Raw genomic sequence first — 17,854 nt, 5'->3', positions numbered from 1 at the left:
CCGACGGGCCAATGGCCCATGGTGAGCAGCCCAACCGCCCCAATGGACCTTTCAGTTTCAGCCCATGCGTGTTTTTCTCCTATTGTGCTTTTCCTTTTATTCCAGAGAGTACAGTTTTGCAGAAAACCCCCTAAGTTTCATGCATACCCTAACTCACCAACCATGCATCACATGTAAAAACATTATATATGTAAAATGCTTAGTTTTCCATCTAGTTTCATAATATGTCATTTTCAACCATGTTTAAAATATTGTTTGTTTAAATTTGCTCCAATGCCATGCTAAAATGCTTTAATTCATAACTATTTAACCGTAGCTTCAAATTTAATAAACTATATATGTAAATGGGGTAGAAAAATGCCTAGTTTAACATGGTGCACTTTTCTTGTGTGTTTAACAACTCTAAAATATGATTTAGGGAAGAACAGTACCAAATCTAATATATGCTCATGAGGATTTTTCGGGACTTGTTGCTTGTTGTTCCAGCCTCTTGCCTAGATAGGTAGTTTTGTTGTGCTTCACCCCTTGCCATGTTTAATAACAATTAACATTCTTGGGTACATAAACGAGAGAGAACTAAATAATTTACATGGTGTTTTGTCAATATGCAACGGAGTTGCATATTGAGCTCCACTTAATTTGAAGGATTGTTTGTGCATTTTTCCATGCCATGCCTCATTAAACCGGACATGCATCATGCTTGGTTGTGCATCATGCCATGTTTATGTGATGGTTGTTTACTATGTTGCTTGATTCTTTCTGGGTTGCTTCTCTCGTTAGCTTCGGTTTCGTTCCGGAGTTGTGATGATTTGTTCGACTATGTTGGTTCGTCTTCTTCATGGACTCGTTCTTCTTCCTTGCGGGATTTCAGGCAAGATGACCATACCCTTGAAATCACTTCTATCTTTGCTTTCTAGTTGTTCGCTCTATTGCTATGTCATGCTGCCTACCACTTGCTTTATCATGCCTCCCATATTGCCATGTCAAGCCTCTTACCCACCTTTCCTAGCAAACCGTTGTTTGGCTATGTTACCGCTTGGCTCAGCCCCTCTTATAGTGTTGTTAGTTGCAGGTGAAGTTAAAGTTTGTTCCATGTTGGAACATGGATATGTTGGGATATCACAATATCTATTATTTTTAATTAATGCATCTATATACTTGGTAAAGGGTGGAAGGCTCGGTCTTATGCCTGGTGTTTTGTTCCACTTGCTGCCCTAGTTTCCATCATACCGGTGTTATGTTCCTTGATTTTGCGTTCCTTGCGCGGTTGGGTGTAATGGGAACCCCTTGAAAGTTCGCTTTGAATAAAACTCCTCCAGCAAGGCCCAACCTTGGTTTTACCATTTGCCTCACCACCACCTACTTTTCCCTTGGGGGTCGCGCTCTCGAGGGTCATCTTTATTTTTAACCCCCCCCCTCCCGAGCTAGTGCTTTTCTAAGTGTTGGTCCAACCTGGGCGATGTCTGGCGCCCCCTGGGCAAGCAGTGTTTATGCCAACCCGATGTCTTGCCCATCCGGTGTGCCCTGAGAACGAGATATGTGCATCTCCTATCGGGATTTGTCGGCACATTCGGGTGGTCTTGCTGGTCTTTTTTACCATTGTCGAAATGTCTTGTAACCGGGATTCCGAGATTGATCGGGTCTTCCCGGGAGAAGGAATATCCTTCGTTGACCGTGAGAGCTTGATGGGCTAAGTTGTGACACCCCTGCATGGTTTGAACTTTCTAAAGCCGTGCCCGCGGTTATGTGGCAGATGGGAATTTGTTAATATCCGGTTGTAGAGAACTTGAAACTGAACTTAATTAATATGAATCAACCGCGTGTGTAGCCGTGATGGTCTCTTCTCGGCGGTGTTCGGGAGGTGAACACGGTCTTGTGTTATGCTTGAACGTAAGTAGCTTTTCAGGATCACTTCTTGATCACTTATAGCTTCACGACCATTTGCGTTGCTTCTCTTCTCGCTCGTATTTGCATATGTTAGCCACCATATATGCTTAGAGCTTGCTGCAGCTCCACCACTACCCTTTCCTACCCATAAGCTTAAATAGTCTTGATCTCGCGGGTGTGAGATTGCTGAGTCCTAGTGGCTCACAGATACTTCCAAACAGTTGCAGGTGCCGATGATACCAGTGCAGGTAACACAACCCAGCTTAAGTAGAGCTCGATGAAGATCTTGATTGTTGTTTTGTTTCTTTTTCCTATTGATCAGTAGTGGAGCCCAGTTGGGACGATCGGGGATCTTGCATTTGGGGTTGTCTTTTATTTTGGTTCCGTAGTCGGACCTTTGTTTGTATTTTGGATGTTGTATGATTTATTTATGTATTGTGTGAAGTGGCGATTGTAAGCCAACTCTTTATCCCTTTCTTATTCAGTAAATGGGATGTGTGAAGATTACCCCTCTTGTGACAAGCCTACCATGCGGCTATGCCTCTAAGTCCTGCCCCGACACGTGGGAGATATAGCCGCATTGTGGGTGTTACAGGGTGCTCTCAACTTCCCTTCTTTCTTATGGTCCTCTCTGTGCCATCACATCAACTAGGCATGCTCTTCGTTTCTGAACAGATGTTTCAACCGTGGTTTTATAGGATCATACCGCATCACCTTGGCAGGAACCCTCTTCCTAGGGGGCTTGCCGTCAACATCACCAGGGTCATCTCGTCTGATCTTATACCCCAATGCACCGCATACTGGGCATGCGTTCAAATCCTCGTATGCACCACGGTAAAGGATGCAGTCATTAGGGCATGCATGTATCTTCTGCACCTCCAATCCTAGAGGGCATCCGACCTTCTTTGTTGCGTACGTGTGGGGACCCCGACTCATAAGTCGTGATCACCGAGTGCACATGTACAGTGATCCCAGAGATCAATGCTCACTGAACACACAGAAGCTGAATAACAAGAGTCTTACATCCATACATACTGTATTACACAAGTAGGACCATTATGGTCAAGTCTTGAGTATAGCATCGCAGTGGAAATCTTCGTCGATAACTTGGACCCATGCCATCTGCCTTAACCCTACAGGCATTTTGACTGGGAAGCGTCCTAGCTCGCATGCTCGTCACCGAAGTACTCTTCTTCATATCATGCTCTTTCGTGCCTAGCCAATAAAATAACCAGTGGCAAGCCAATGAGTACTTTGAATGTACTCGCAAGCATCCCAAGGGTGATAACAGAATAATTATGCAAGGCACTACTACTAATTTGGCATTTTTGCGGAAAGCTAGTTTTTCTCATGCGAGTATGATCAACATTTATCAAGGATATGAATGCATCTGCAACAAGTATCAGGAGGTTACAGACATCAACATCGGGGTAGAGTTGTGAACAACTCATACTCAAGCTCATCGTGACTTCCTCACGAATCACGTCAACAGATTTACCAAACCGTGTTGTTTGTCAGAAACATATGGACGTAGTCTAAGCAGCACCACCCAACTGTCCTTGACCATGGACACGGCTATTCGAATAGTTTTACACTCTGCGGAGGTTGCACACTTTACCCACAAGATCCGGGGAACTTCCGTGTCATCCACGACCCGCGGTACTTCAAGTACCCGGGGTAAGCACCCGATCACTATCTTTCCCTAGACAACACTAACATGGAGTCCACTCGTTGTTCCGTATCCTCACGATGTACATCATACGAGACTCACTCGAGATCGTAACATCCGAGAGGGGACACAACAGTGTATCCGGTGCCCTGTGAAAACAGTCATGGCCGCCCTACCTGGCACGACCCCGTCCCGAGAGAGAGCACAAACTCCCCCCGTTACTAGTAATGCGGGCTCCAGGCTAGTATCGACCTAAGTAATCAATAATGCCCTTTCCCATATAAGGGTAGAGTGGTTGCGCATGTAAGGTTGGGACAGTCGAAAAATCTTAAATCTAATCTGTCTCTGTAAACAACACTTTTATCGAGCCTCGGTACACTACTTCTCCACCAAGTAGTGACCTAGTTCATCATCATCTCCCAGGGGCATTAGTGGCACCCACTGGGCTATTTGCAAGTATGTCAAACCACACTTGTTTCTTTCCATGCATAACCCTAACCCACTTTGCGTAGCCATTTACTATAGCATATTTCTACAACCCACCAACACAACTCTAAGCAAGGGTAGAGTCATGAAAAATGCAAGTATCAATGGAGTATGCAACGGAGGCAAGCCTAGCAAGGTTTCCATTCAAAGTATATCATGCACTCAGTGAAGCAACGAAAAATGCCATCATGATGTAAAATGGTTCATCATGGTCAAAGGGCTGCTTGCCTGTTTTAACAAAGTCTTCGAGGTCTTCAAATATCTCTGGTCCAACTCCGAGCATTTCGTCTACTTCGTCAACTATCATTGAAAGCAACCATAATAAGCAACACAACAAGGCAGAAATAAAAGTGCTCCAAAAATATTGATTTGACTTTTCTAGGACATCTCTGGTTATAGGAAAATTAACCATAGTGGTTTCATTGGAATTGGGTAAGTGGATATTTCTAAACATTTTGATATGATTGAATCAAGGGGTTTATGGATTTGCAAGAAGTGTACAAAAACATATTTTTGGAAAATGAGCAAAGGCACCCATTTAACAAAACATGATTTTAGAAGCATCTAGGAGTTGGTTTCACTCAATTTGGAGTTCAAATGAATTTCCTATGAATTTGCAAAGTTGACAAATATGAAGAAATGGCTCATTATTTTATGTGGTGCGGAAAGTATTAATAAAAATGTTCATAAACTAAGTAATGAACTTAGAAACATCTAGGAATTTGAATCATGGCATTTGGATCAAATTTGAGCTCTCTGTGAGTTCCTAAAGTACATCATAGAAATAAGAAAATAGGATTTATTTAATATGTGTGAAGGGAAATGTGCTAGAAAAATGTGCAAAAAGCACCATGTGATAGGGCATGATTTTAGGAACTACTAGAAATTTGAATCATCCAATTTGGAGTTAATTTGAACTATGTATGGATTTTACAAATTGTTCAGAAAAGAAAAGGGAAAAGGGCTCTGTGCCTGCTGGGCCAGAACAGCCGCAGGGCAGCGGCCCAGCCAGCGACGCGGCCCAGCCAAGCCGGCGCGCGCGCGCGCCAGGTTTCAACCTGACGGGCGGGGCCCAGCTGCTAGTGGGAGAGAGAGGGGGCGAGAGAGAGGTGAGGATGACAGGCGGGGCCCACCTGTCATCACTAACCCGTGGACAGGGGGGTCGCGGTGCTCACCGGCGACGATGCAGGCCACGGCGAGCTCCGGCGAGTGCGGGGATGGCTTCAGGAGACTGCCGCACGTCGGTGGGTGGTGGACTTGGCCGGCGGGGGTGCCTGGTTCGCCGGTGACGAGGAGCTGCGGTGGAGGAGCTTCGGGAGGCGGTGACTCCGGCCGTTTCCGGCAGCTATAGAGAGGGGAAAGAATGGGGAAAGGATCAGAGGGCTGCAGGGGTTCCAGATCAAGGCAGAGGAGGAACGGGGAGGCCTATACCTCGCGAACTCCGGCGAGCCAAAGCGGTGGAGCTCGAGCTCAATCTCGAGCTCGGGTGGTCCTGGAGGAGAGTGGAGGGCACAGGGGGCCGATTTGGAGGGGTTAGGAGCGAGTGGTGGTGAGGGAGAGGCTCGGGGAGGCCCTTAAATAGGCGAACGGCGAGGTGCCGTGGACCCGTGCGCCGGCGGGCTTCTGTGCGTCGCCACAAGGCTCGGGAGGAGCTGGCGTCGTGTCTGGGGTGTTTGTGAGGCTGGTCCAGTGCTAGGGGAAGGAAGAGGGGGAGCGGGGAGGGGTCAGAGACGTCGCGCGTGTGAGCTCGCTCACTGGAGCTCTCGGGCAGCCGGTGCGCATGCGAGCAGGGGCAGGAGAGAGAGAGAGGGAGGAGGGGGCCGACCAGCTGCCGTGTCCCAGACGCCGAGGCGTCTCGTCGGGCGTGCTAGGGAGGCCCGAGGTGGCCGGAGGTGCTTGGCAGGGGGCGGCTACAGTGCGGGAGCGCACTGTAGCACACTCCAGAGCGCCCAAATGGCATGCCATGGCATTTTATATGCCTTGTGGGCGAGGCACTAATGTCTGGTAGCTCTAGGAGGGAGTAAAGAAAGGGGAGGAAGCATTGGATGCCATGGAGGGCCACTGGAATGAGGAGGGGGTGAGAAAGGAGAAGAATGCTGCTGTCCAGAAGGGTAAATGGGGGTGTTTCACCCCTCAATCATTGAGCTGAGGCCAGGGAAGAGTTACTGGAGATAGGAGAAGACTAGGAGGAGATGTGGTAAAAAGTTGAGCTCAAGGAGAATAGTGTAAGTGGTCAAAATGGTGATTTTTGAAAAGTGACAGAAGGTGTTTGATGCAAATTTGGGCAAGCAAATTAACTCCACTTGACATAAGAATTAACAGGATCAAGTGTCACACATAATTGTGGTTGACCACCAAGTTTGAGTCCATTTTGAGAAAGTTGCCAATGCAACTTTTGTAAACCCTAGAAATCAGCAGAAATGGCTTTACCAAGATTTAGTGATGCAAATCTATTCTCCTTGATACACCACTTGGTGTAGTGTCATAATTTGAGGATTTGAACATGTCCACAAAAATTCAGATCAAAAGGACACACTTGGCAATGTAGAGTTGTTCAAATTTGGTTCTGGACAGAAAGGGTTTTGGGGTACTTTGATCAAGATAACATTCTCTCCAACTTGTGCCATTTGGTCTAGATGCATTATTACACCATTTGAGCATGTGCACCAAGGTTGAGAGCATTTGGACATGTTTGACAGTGCAAAAATGTTCAAACTTGAAAAAGGACAGAAGTGGTTTTGAGAGGGTTTCATGGGGTTATACTATTCTCCATGACATGGTACTTGTCAAGATCATCAAAAATGTCATATGTGACATGTTAGAATTTTCTTGGATTTTTATGAAAATATTTCCTGTAGAAATATTTCAAATCCTCGAAATGCGCAGAAATGGTTTTGGGAGGTTTTGTCCAATATTTTGATCATGACCATGTGTTGAAACTCATATATATAGAAAATATATGTCCATTGAGTCTCCCTAATTTTTCTCAAAAAATTTTAAAGCTTTAAAATAATTTTAACCTATTAAAGACCATTTCTGTCCTTAAGAAAAAGCCTTTAAATCAAATAGGAAAATAAATTTTAAAATTATATTTTTGTGGTTTCTGCGTATCCTATATCTAATAGGAGTCAAACATATTTTTGGAAAGATTTTTACTGCCCTGAATTAAGTACTTGCAGTACAAATCTTAATTCAGGGGTTTTTGGAAAAATACTTTTTGAAAATACTTTTTGGCCAAATTATTTTTGTAAGAAAATACTATATTGCTCTATACACATGGCATGATCATTGGTTCAAGAGTTTGGAGCAAGGAGATGAAGTATATGAGGTGGAGGATTTATTTGATTTTAGAGCACTTGCAAACAACAGACAAAATCCAAACAAGGCAAGGTCCAAAACACTCAAAAGTTTTTGTCAAACCACATTTTATCATGATTTATTAGCTTAAGTGTTGTGGCATGAAAATCAGGGTGTGACAGTACGTACCGTCGGGCAATTCGTTATCCTTTGGAAGCTTCTTCTTCAATATTTTCTGTAGCTTCTCAAATCCTTTGTCAGGCACAGCATTCTCTGCCTTCCACTGCAGCAATTCCAGTATGGTACCGAGCTTTGTGTTGCCATCTTCGCAGTTGGGGTACAACCCTTTTTTCTGATCCTCTAACATGCAATAGAACTTCAGCTTCTCCTTTTGACTTTCGCACTGTCTCCTTGCATCAACAATGACCCAGCGGAGATCATCATCGGGCACATCGTATGGTTCCTCTTGATCTTCAGCAGCTTCCCCCGTTGCAGCATCACCATATTCAGGGGGCACATAGTTGTCATCGTCCTCTTCTTCTTCGTTGTCTTCCATCATAACCCCTATTTCTCCGTGCTTGGTCCAAACATTATAGTGTGGCATGAAACCCTTATAAAGCAGGTGGATGTGAAGGATTTTACAGTCAGAGTAAGACTTTGTATTCCCACATATAGGGCATGGAGAACACACAAAACCATTATGCTTGTTTTCCTCAGCCACTTCGAGAAAATTATGCACGTCCTTAATGTACTCCGAGGTGTGTCTCTCATCGTACATCCATTGCCGGTTCATCTGCGTGCATTATGTATAATTAAGTGTGTCAAAACCATTACAGAACATTATGGATAGATAAGTGACCAAATTAATAGAAGTTCGTCATCACATTAAAACCAAAGTACATACATAGTTCTCATTGAACAACATATAGCTCTCCAGAGCATCTAATTAAACCATACATTGAAACTATGTAAAACATTTCAATGCAACAACAAATGCGATCATAATCGCAACCAAGGTAATAATTGATCCAACGGCATAATGATAGCAAGCCACGATATGAATGTCACATTTTCTAATATTCAAACGCATTGCATCCATCTTGATCTTGTGATCATCGACGACATCCGCAACATGCAACTCCAATATCATCTTCTCCTCCTCAATTTATTTATTTTTTCCTTCAAGTAATTATTTTCTTCTTCAACTGAATTTAACCTCTTGACAATAGGGTCGGTTGGAATTTCTGGTTCACATACCTCCTAGATAAATAAAATCTATGTCACGTTGGTCAGCATAATTGTCATAAACAATAAATGAACCAAATAGTTATAAAAGATAATATATATACCACATCCGAATCGTAGACAGGACGAGCGCCGATGGGGGCGGATACCAAAACCATCACACTATATAATAACAAGCAATAATAAAAGTAAGAAAATTAGACAAGTATCTATCAAACCATACAAGTAAGATTTTTTTTCAGAAAGAAGATAAGAACAAGAGGCTCACCACGGTGGTGCCGGCGACGAGATCGGCGCGGGCGATCGACGACGGTGGAGACGGGGACGGGACGTGATGGACCGCTAAACCTAGACAAATCTTGTGGAAAATGGAGCTTGGAGGTCAAGCTTTGAGAGGAGAAAGCTTAACTAGTGTGCCTCGGGCATTTCATCAAACACCTCATGTGCATAGGAGGTGAGATAGAGCACCACAAAGCTCTCCCATCGCCGACCAGAAAAAATAGAGCAGTGTGGAGTGCTCTGCTCGCCGGCGATGGGGTATATATAGGCAACTCATTGGTCCCGGTTCATGGCTAGAACCGGGACTAAAGGCCCCACTTCTGTCTCGGTTCCAGCCACGAACCGAGACCAATGGATGTGGCCCAGGAGCGAGGACCATTAGGTCCAAACGAACCGGGACCAATGCCGCACGAGGCCCGGTCGTCCCCCTGGGCTCACGAACCGGGACGTATGCCTCCATTGGTCCCGGTTCGTGACTGAACCGGGACTAATGGGCTGGCCAGGCCTGAACCAAAGCCCTGTTTTCTACTAGTGTTTGTAGTGGGTTCTATCTTACGGTGCTTGATCCCAGTGACATAAGGGGAACCGACACGTATGTATCGTTGCTACTAAGGTTAAAATGCTCTAGATAGATAGATCTTGTCTACATCATGTCATCGTTCTTATTGCATTACTCCATTTCTCCGTGAACTTAATACACTAGATGCATGTTGGATAGCGATTGATGTGTGGATTAATAGTCGTAGATGCAGGCAGGAGTGGGTTTACTAATCTTGGACGTGATGCCTATATAATGATCATTGCCTGGATTCGTCATGAGTATTTGAAGTTCTATCAATTTCCCGACAGTAATTTGTTTACCCACCGTTTGCTATTTTTCTCAAGAGAAGCCACTAGTGAAACCTACGGCCCCCGGGTCTCTTTCTCATATTATTTGCCTTCGCGATCTATTTATTTTCCTTTTATTGACAGATCTATTAAGCCAAAAATACAAAAATACCTTGCTACAATTTATTTTATTTGGCGTTCAATCTATCAATATTTACAACTCTCTCATGTCCGTTTGCCAATTTCTGGCGCCGTTACGCGAAAGGGATTGACAACCCCTTTTACATGTCGGGTTGCAGGTATTTGTTATTTGTGCGCAGGTGCTGTTTACGTTATGTAGCTTGGTTCTCCTGCTGGTTCGATAACCTTGGTTTCATATCTGAGGGAAATACCTACTGCCGTTGTGCTGCATCATCCATTCCTCTTTGGGGAAATACCGACGTAGCTTCAACATATACCAGGGAAGATCTTCAACATATACCAGGTTCCTAATCACAAATCTCATCTCCTCACAATTTACATTATTTGCCATTTGCCTCTCGTTTTCCTCTCCCCCACTTCAAAAAAATTTGTCGTTTTATTCGCCCCTCTTTTTCGTTCGCTGTTTTCTTATCGGATCTGTTTTTGCATGTGCTCTTGTTTGCGTAGTCATGATGCCTCAAAGAAAATATTATGATGTTCCTTACCAAAATATTTTGCTTAAAATTGAGAAAAGTACTAAGTAATATATGACTACACAATTTGAGCATAATAAGTATTTTACTGAATAACTTAAGGAGCACTTTGTTGTGCTTGATGCTATAACAAAAAAACTTGATGATATTGGTAGAGAAGTTTGCAATCTCCAATCTAAGTATGCTTTTGTCGAAACTTTGCTAGGAAAAATATCCGATGTGCAAGCTACCCGAGTAAATCAAATGGCCGCTAAACCGATCTCGTTAGAAGACAAAAATGATGAAGATCTTAAAATGATTAGTGTTTCCTCTATTGATTCGTTGTTTAGTAAAGTTAAGATTGATGAAAAAGGGACTGGAGAAGAGTCAACTTTAGTTAGAAGGCGTCCCGATGATTCGGAGGGTGAAAATCTTGTTGAGAAAATTGATAAAAGTGGGTTTGAAGAGGTCAAAACTTTAGCTAGTGATGTGCCCACTCTTTTGGATTACAAAGATTTTTATTATTATAGTTGCTCTTTGATTGATTGTATTTCTTTGTTGCAATCCATGATAAATTCACCCCATTCTTATGAACAAAATAAAGATTTTACTAAACATATTGTTGATGCTATGATGAAAGCTTTAGAAGGAAAGTTGGAATTAGAAGTTTCAATTCCTAGAAAATTGCATGATGAATGGGAACCTACTATCAAATTCAATATTAAAAATTATGAGTGCTTTGCTTTCTGTGATTTGGGTTCTAGTGTTTCTACAATTCAGAAATCTTTATGTGATGTGCTTGGTCTTACCAATATTGAATCATGTTCTTTGAATTTGGACTTGGCAGATTCTTCTATTAGAAAGCCTATGGGAAGAATTAATGATGTTCTTATTCTTGAAAATAGGAATTATGTGCCCATAGATTTTATTGTTCTTGATATTGATTGCAATCCGTCTGGTCCAATTATTCTTGGTAGACCGTTTTTATGCACTATCGGTGCGGTGATTGATATGAAAGAAGGCAATATTAAGTTCCAATTCCCTTTGAGGAAGGGTATGGAACACTTCCCTAGAACAAGAATTAGGCCACTATATGAATCAATCATAAGGGCCTCTTATGGATCTCGAACCAAGGATGACAAAACATAGATCCTTGCTTTATGCCTAGCTAAGGGCGTAAAACTATAGCGCTTGTTGGGAGGCAACCCAATGAATAAAATTTATTTTTGCTTTTTGCTTCCTGTTATTGAGTGTTTCAAAAATTATGCTACTGTTATGATTGTGTTTTTTAGGTTTTAATTAGTGTTTTTTCCAAGTAAAGCCTTTAGGATCTTCTTGGGTGATAGTTGTTTGATCTTGTTGAAAAAACAGAAACTTTTGCGCTCGCGAAAATAATTCCCATTTTGAATCAGGGAGCGATAAAATACCCATTCCTTTTGCAGTACATCTATATAAAAATCGCTAAGGTCATCCTAAGTTTTCAGATTTTTTGTAGTTACGGAAGTATTCAAAACACCCAGATTCTTACACACTGTTCTATTTTGACAGATTCTGTTTTCTTTGCGTCATGTGCTTGTTTCGATGGCTCTATGGTTTTCTTTGATGAGTTTTTGCCATAGAAAAGTTGGAATACAGTAGATATAATGCAAGAATAAAATATGAATTGGTTTACTACAGAACTTATAGTAGTGATTTGTTCTTATACTAACGGATCTCACGAAGGCATTTGTTGAGTTTTGTGTGATTGGAGTTTTCAAGTTTTGGGTTATCTTACGATGGATGAAGGAATAAGGAGTAAGAAGAGCCTAAGATTGGGGATGCCCCGGTATCCCAATCTATTATCCAAAAGAGAGCAAGCAACTAAGCTTGGGGATGCCCCCGAGTGGCATCCCCTCTTTCTTCTAACGACCATCGGTATTTTACTCGAAGCTATATTTTTATTCGTCATATACTATGTGTTTTTCTTGGAGCTTCTTGTATGATATGAGTCTTTACTTGTTTTATTTTGTGTTTTAAGTCTTGATTCCTTGCTGGACACAACTATTTGAGAAAGCCAAAGTTATGTCATGAATTGTTAGAATTGCTCTATATGCTTCACTTAAATTTTTAAGAGCTATGGACTTGCTCTGGTGCTTCACTTATATCTTTTTGAGCATGGTGTGCTTTAGTATTTTTTAAGAAATTCTCTTTTGCTTCACTTAGATTTATTTGACAGTTAGTAAATTTTTTAAGAAATTCTCTTTTGCTTCACTTAAATTAATTTGAGAGAAAGAAATTTTATGCTCATGATCTTCACTTATATTTCTTTGAGCTTATCGAAAGCAACATATGAAAATTAGTCCGAAAGTGCTAGATATCCAAGAAGGATATAATAAAAACTTTCATGAAGATCACTGGACAAAATAAACTTGATTCTCGGTAATAGTTTTGAGGTACGATGATGTGATATGTGAGTTATGTTGATGAGTAATTATGCTTTAGTAAGAATATTGGTGTTAAGGTTTGTGATTCCCTATGCAAGCACAAAAGTCAATAATTAGGCAACAAAATTAAATCCTACTTGTGGTGCATTATTCAGTCTTAATTATGCTTAATGCTCTCTTATGAGATTATTCGTTTCTTGGTTGGTCCTTCTCAATCTTTTGCTAGTCTTCATTTTGCACGAAGTATGATCACTACTTGTGCATCCAAAAACCTTTAAACCAGTTTTGCCACATGATTCCACTATATCTACCTATATGCAGTATTCTTTTGGCGTTCTAAGCAAATTTGTATGTGCCATCTCTAATTTTCAAAATAAACTTCTCTTTTGCGTGTTCGCTTCGCTCGTGGCGCGGTGAGGGGTGGCTAATATTTTCCATGCTAGATGTGTTATTCTCACGATGAGTGTTTATTCACTTGTCATTGCACGAGAGTAAGGCAAAGGTATTAAGGATGCCTAGTCCTGATATGAAAAAAATGAATTTACTTTATGTTGTCAAATAATAAATTCCTTGTAAAGTGTTGGTATGGAAGGCACCCGTTGATACGGTTAGCCATGGAAAGTGAAAGTATGGTGGAAAAAGGATAAACTTTATTTTCTGTTTGGGAACCGCCTATGATATATCTAGCATGGAAAGTGTTGGGAACTCTAAGTCATTTTCGTTGGTGGGTAGGACACACCTCCCAAAATGTTTTTATCTCTAAGTTTTTCGCTTTGAGATCTGGCACCTCTACAAATCCCTACTTCCATCTGCGAAGGGCCTTTCTTTTACTTTATGCAATTTTTTATTATGAATTTGAGTCTCCATCTTCTCTTACAAAAGCACCAACTAGGAGGCACTATGATCATGCTTGAGCATTGGGTGTAGCTAATATGCGAGTGTGTTTCATGAATGGAATAATGATTGAGCATGATGGGCTAGGGATAGCTTATTTTAGCGTTGATATTTTGAAAGACATTGTTGCTTGTTGATATGCTTGAGTATTTAAGTTATCATGTCAAAACTAGACTCTTGCTTTGAACAATATAAAAGTCCAAATGTCCATGCTATAAAGAAAAGAATACGATATGACATGATAGGCGGCATTCCACAACAAAAATTCTATTTTTATCACTTACCTACTCGAGGACGAGTAGGAGTTAAGCTTGGGGATGCTGATACGTTCCAACGTATCTATAATTTTTTATTGTCCCATGCTGTTATATTATCAATCTTGGAAGTTTTATAGTCATTTTATATCATTTTTTGGTACTAACCTATTGACATAGTTCCAAGTGCCAGTTGCTGTTTTTTGCATGTTTTTTACATCGCGGAAAATCAATACCAAATGGAGTCCAAATGCAACGGAACTTTACGGAGAATTTTTATGGACCAGAAGACATCTAATGGGCCAAGGTTGCGCCTTGGGGGTGCTCCGAGGAGAGAACAACCCACCAGGGCGCGCCCTGGTGGGTTGTGCCCACCTCGGGTGCCCCCCGGATCGCATCTTTGCTCTATAAATACCCCAATATTCCAGAAACCATAGGGGAGTCGACAAAAATCAATTCCAGCCGTCGCAGAGTTCGGAACCACCAGATCCAATCTAGACACCATCACGGAGGGGTTCACCACTTCCATTGGTGCCTCTCCGATGATTCGTAAGTAGTTCTTTGTAGACCTTCGGGTCCGTAGTTAGTAGCTAGATGGATTCCTCTCTCTCGTTTGATTCTCAATACAATGGTCTCTTGGAGATCCATATGATGTAACTCTTTTTGTGGTGTGTTTGTTGGGATTGGATGAACTTTGAGTTTATGATCAGATCTATCTTTCTATATCCATGAAAGTTATTTGAGTTTCTTTGATCTCTTATATGCATGATTGCTTATAGCCTCGTATTTCTTCTCTGATATTTGGGTTTTTTTTGGCCAACTTGATCTATTTATCTTGCAATGGGAAAAGGTGCTTTGTAGTGGGTTCGATCTTACGGTGCTTGATCCCAGTGACAGAAGGGGAACCAACACGTATGTATCGTTGCTACTAAGAATAAAACGACGGGGTCTATCTCTATATAGATAGATCTTGTCTACATCATGTCATCATTCTTATTGCATTACTCCATTTCTCCATGAACTTAATACACTAGATGCATGCTGGATAGCGGTCGATGTGTGGAGTAATAGTAGTAGATGCAGGCAGGAGTGGGTCTACTAATCTTGGACGTGATGCCTATATTCATTGCGTGGATTCCTCATGAGTATTTGAAGTTCTATCAATTGCCCAACAGTAATTTGTTTACCCACCGTTTGCTATTTTTCTCGAGAGAAGCCACTAGTGAAACCTATGGCCCCCGGGTCTCTTTCTCACATTATTTGCCTTCGCGGTCTATTTTATTTTCCTTTTATTTTCAGATTTGTTAAACCAAAAATACCTTGCTGCAATTTATTTTTTTCCCGTTCGGTCTATCAATATTTACAACTCTCTCACGTCCGTTTGCCAGTTTCTGGCGCCATTAGCCGAAAGGGATTGACAACCCCTTTTACACGTCGGGTTGCGAGTATTTGTTATTTGTGTGCAGGTGTCGTTTATGTTGTGTTGTTTGGTTCTCCTACTGGTTCGATAACCTTGGTTTTATATCTGAGGGAAATACCTACCACCGCTGTGCTGCATCATCCCTTCCTCTTTGAGTAAATACCAACGTAGCTTCAAGCGACATCAGGCGTGCAGAATCTCGTGATGTGGCCGAAGAAGCGGCAGCCACGATAGCACACATCTTCCGGCACTCAGATCGGGGGTGATGGGTACCGAGGCAATGCGGGCACTCCCCAGGGCGCGGAGGGGATGGTGGGCTGCAAACGCGGCTGACGTGGTCGTCCCGTCGGCGGCGACGCAGGCCGCGCCGGCCCATGGCGACCTCCCATCCACCACCATCTGCAGGGCCGGCCTTAGCCTTGTGCATGATGCAGTGCACCTTAGAGCAGAGTCTGAGGCACACGATGGGCGGCGAGGGTCGTGGAGCAGGATGGGGGAGGGCGGGCGACAAGCAAAGGGTGAGGCGGTAGGACCGTGCCCTGCAGTCGGACTCCGCCGAAGACGGGCTGGATTCTATCCAGCGACGCTCACGGGGCCTGCCACCTATAGTCGGAGATGAGGGGGGAGGGAGAGGCCTTGGGGATGTGGGTGACGGCGCCGGAGTAGTGACCGACGTGACAAGGAGGTGGCCGACGGCGGCCAGAGTGGCTGCCGGCGATTAGGGGGCTGGGGCGTGGGGGAGCTAGGGCACCGGCGGGCCAAACTTCTCGTGCCTTGTAGTTTAAACAAGTACTAAAGAGAGATTTATGAACAACCCCCGCCGCAAGCTTGGACATGCGGGTGTTCTCCTACCATTGTGTGTCTATTTGCCTGCGTAGGTTGGTGACCCTCCAGGCCTTCCAACCTCTCAAAAAGAAAAGGAAAGACAAAGGTTCAACAACCACAAAAAGGTTGGGCGCGAGTCCGCAACAGACATCAGACCCAGCCTCGGGGACTACTACTGGAGTCACAATAAGAAATCAATAGAAGCCCTCACCTGACAACTAGTCTCGGCCAAACCTCCAAGTCCCTCCAGTGCAGCACTCAGCTTCCCAAGGACATCCTATGCGCTCGCCACCGTAGCAACCAACGGCGAGGAGCTACATGAGCAAATGGGCAGGTGGCAGCAGCCCCAATCACCAGTCTCATGGTGGGGCGTGACCTGCATAGTAGGGATACCATTGGCTCCACCCGAAGACGGGGCTGCCTGGAGATCGGCTAGAGGTCCCGTGATGGCCAGGCTTTGATTAGGCCCGGATGAGGACCCTATGGCGACTTCTACGTTGTGAAACCAATCACGAGCCAAAGTCGGAAGTGCGCAAAGGTCGAGCAGTTCAACATAAGATAGAAAGACGACAATAACTACAAAACCTTACAAGCGAAGTGGGGTGATATCCTCGGGAATCCCCTAGGATATGCCTTGCAACTCTATTTTATCCGCCTTCGGCTGCCCCGCGACGGAGGACAAGCCCTCAAGGGCCACGCTCTCCCTATGAAGGTGAAACTAAACATCACCAAGAGCTTCATCACGAGAAAACCTTGAAGCGATGGAAACATAGCAGGAGGGATCAACAAGCTTCTGCCTCCTTGGCACTGGTACTAGCACTGGTGTCGTGAGCTTCGGGGGGAGCATGGGTCGTCTCGGGGTTGGCGTAACATCGGCGCCTCCGGTGCCTGGCTAGAGGGGCATCCTTGGATCCTGCCAGGCCCGCAACCTCTTCACGGCGGATTGAATTGAGAGGCCCTCTGCGGACATTGGCGGTGGACTCGTTCTCCATTTCTCCAAGAAACAAGGATGAGCCATCGTCCCCCAAGGCATCGGCAACTCATTACGGGCTTGCAGAGGAAGCACATAGAGCTCCACCCAGGTCCGTGCAATGTGAACCCCCTTCAAGCCTCTCACCTTTAAGCGAGTAGTGGCAGCCATTAGTAGCTCGGCGTCATTAGGGAGATCGTCTGAGGACTCCCAAGAGTTCAAGCGTGTTGGGGAGCCGCCAAACAAGGTCGACAGGCTGTCTTAAAGCCCGGACACATAAAACCACTTCAGGTCCCCATCGACTTCGGGAGGTCCATAGGGAAGAATGGAGTGAGAGCCGGCAGTTAGATGCTCACCCCTCTAAAGATCACAGACGATGCCCCCGCGCATTTGCGCCTTGACACAAAAGTACCGACGGAACAAGTTAAAATGGGCGGCGGTCCCCAGGAAGCCTTCGCAGAATGTGATGAAGTTCGCGATATGGAGAATGCTCGTGGATTAAGGTGGTGAAGTTGACAAGCAAAGAAAAAAGAAGCCCCAGCACGAATAGGGGGAAGTCGAGCCCTCGAACGAAAAAATTAAGGTGGACCATGCGCTCACCGGGATGCGGCGCCGGTGAACTCTCCATCAATAGAGGAATTTGGTAGGCAAAATGCAGAGGGAATGACCCTTCTTCCTTCAGCTTCTGGACCTCTCCATCTGAGGCAAGGGAGCGAGACCACAA

Source organism: Triticum urartu, chromosome 6 (assembly GCF_003073215.2).
Source record: "Triticum urartu cultivar G1812 chromosome 6, Tu2.1, whole genome shotgun sequence".
Taxonomy (NCBI): domain Eukaryota; kingdom Viridiplantae; phylum Streptophyta; class Magnoliopsida; order Poales; family Poaceae; genus Triticum; species Triticum urartu.
The sequence above is the reverse complement of the archived record's forward strand: the minus strand, read 5'-3'. Positions refer to the sequence as shown.